Source organism: Propithecus coquereli, unplaced genomic scaffold (genome assembly GCF_000956105.1).
Source record: "Propithecus coquereli isolate 6110/MARCELLA unplaced genomic scaffold, Pcoq_1.0 Scaffold650, whole genome shotgun sequence".
In the NCBI taxonomy this organism is placed as follows: domain Eukaryota; kingdom Metazoa; phylum Chordata; class Mammalia; order Primates; family Indriidae; genus Propithecus; species Propithecus coquereli.
The window spans coordinates 152,233-152,553 of record NW_012152508.1 but is presented as its reverse complement, the minus strand read 5'-3'; positions in this window follow the sequence as shown (position 1 = coordinate 152,553).

Genomic DNA, 321 nt, shown 5'->3' with positions numbered 1-321 from the left:
TCAAAATCATATTGGAATTAATGACTGATTTGGGATTCAAACATTGACAAATTAGCTAGAGGACTATATTTAAGCAAAAGGAGAAGTATTTTCTCTTAATATTCAAATAGATTTATTTTTTAAAAGACATTGCCTTATCATCAACTTTCATTTGTTTACCACACAGTACATTTCCTAATCTGAACAAGCACCATAGATATGCAATATGAAGAAATAAGATATACCTTCTGCCTTCCAAAATTAGAAAAGATGAGTCCCCAGGATAAGACCCTGCTGTCTAATCACACACTGTCTGATGAATGGGCAGTGTCATTCTTGGAT